This window comes from Schistocerca piceifrons, unplaced genomic scaffold (assembly GCF_021461385.2).
Source record: "Schistocerca piceifrons isolate TAMUIC-IGC-003096 unplaced genomic scaffold, iqSchPice1.1 HiC_scaffold_2296, whole genome shotgun sequence".
Lineage (NCBI taxonomy): Eukaryota > Metazoa > Arthropoda > Insecta > Orthoptera > Acrididae > Schistocerca > Schistocerca piceifrons.
Window position 1 is genome coordinate 317,149 of NW_025728224.1, and position 2,033 is coordinate 319,181.

A 2,033-nucleotide genomic window follows, 5' to 3' on the forward strand; every position below is an offset into this window, starting at 1 on the left:
TAGAACCCATAGCATTTAATAGCGACGTTATATCTGTGTTAATTCGTCAAGGTGAGGGAGCGAGGGATGCAGTTAAGTAGGAATACTGCATCGGAAATGAAATACTCGTATCCCAAATTAAATTCCTGTCGTTTCCATAGACACGGTACTCGATTTAGAAGGAGAAGTCATAGAACCCATAGTATTTCATAGCGACGCAATTTCTGTGTTAATTAGTTAGTGTGTGGAAGCGAGGGAAGCAGCATAGAAGGAATAGTGCATCGGAAAGAAGATACTGGTATCCCAAAAGAAAATCCTGTCCTTTCCAAAGAAACGTTACCCGATTTAGAAGGAGATGTCATAGAACCCATAGTATTTCATAGCAACGCAATTTCTGTGCAATTTCGTCAATGTGACGGAGCGAGGGATGCAGTAAAGAAGGAATAGTGCATCGTGAAAGGAGATACTCGTATCCCAAAAGAAAGTCATATCGTTTCCATACAAACGTTACTCGATTTAGAAGTAGAAGTCATAGAACCAATAGTATTTCATAGCGACGCAATTTCTCTGTATAATTCGTCATTGTGAGTGAGCGAGGGATGCAGTAGAGAAGGAATAGTGCATGGGAAAGGAGATACTCGTATCCCAAACGAAAATCCTGTCCTTTCCATAGAAACGTTACTCGCTTTAGAAGGAGTAGTCATAGAACCCATAGTATTTCATAGCGACGCAATTTCTGTGTTAATTCGTCAATGTGAGGTAGCGAGGGATGCAGTAGAGAAGGAATAGTGCATCGGAAAGGAGATACTCGTATCCCAAAGGAAAATCCTGTCCGTTTCATAGAAACGTTACTCGATTTAGAAGGAGAAGTCATAGAACCCATAGTATTTCACAGCGACGAAATTTCTGTGTTAATTCGTCAGTGTTAGGTAGCGAGAGATGCAGTAAAGAAGGAAATGTGCATCGGAAAGGAGATACTCGTATCCCAAAAGAAGATCCTGTCGTTTACATAGAAACGTTACTCGATTTAGAAGGAGGTGTCATAGAACCCATAGTACTTCACAGGGATGCAATATCTGTGATTTTACGTCGATGTTAGGTTGCGAGGGATGCAGTAAAGATAGTATAGTGCATCGGAAAGAGGATATTCGTATCCCAAAAAAAAATCCTGTCGCTTCCATAGAAACGTTCCTCGATTTAGAAGCAGAAGTCATAGAACCCATAGTATGTCATAGCGGCGCTAATTCTGAGATAATTCGACAATGTGAGGGACCGAGGGATGCAGTAGAGAAGGAATAGTGCATCGGAAAGGAGATAGTCGTATCCCAAAAGAAAATCCTGTCGTTTACATATAAACGTTACTCGAGTTGGAAAGAAATGTCATAGAACCAATAGTATTTCATAGCAACGCAATTTCAGTGTTAATTCGTCAATTTGAGGGAGCGAGGGATGCAGTAAAGAAGGAATAGTGCATCGGAAAGAAGATAGTCGAATCCCAAAAGAAAATCCTGTCGTTTGCATTGAAACGTTACTCGATTTAGAAGGAGATGTGATAGAACCCATAGTATTCCATAGCGACGAAATTTCTGTGTTAATTCGACAATGTGAGGGAGCGAGGGAAGCAGTAAAGAAGGAATAGTGCATCGGAAAGGAGATAGTCGAATCCCAAAAGAAAATCCTGTCGTTTCCATTGAAACGTTACTCGATTTAGAAGGAGATGTCATAGAACCCATAATATTTCATAGCGACGCAATTTCTGTGTTAATTCGTCAGTGTGAGATAGCGAGGGATGCAGTAAAGAAGGAATAGTGCATCGGATAGCAGATACTCGTATCTCAAAAGTACATCCTCTCGTTTGCATAGAAACGTTGCTCGATTTAGAAGGAGATGTCATAGAACACATAGTATTTCATTGCGACGCAATTTCTGTGTTAATTCGTCAATGTGAGGGAGCGAGAGATGCAGTAAAGAAGGAATAGTGCATCGGAAAGAAGATACTCGTTTCCCAAAAGAAAATCCTGTAGTGTCCATAGAAACGTTACTCTATTTAGAAG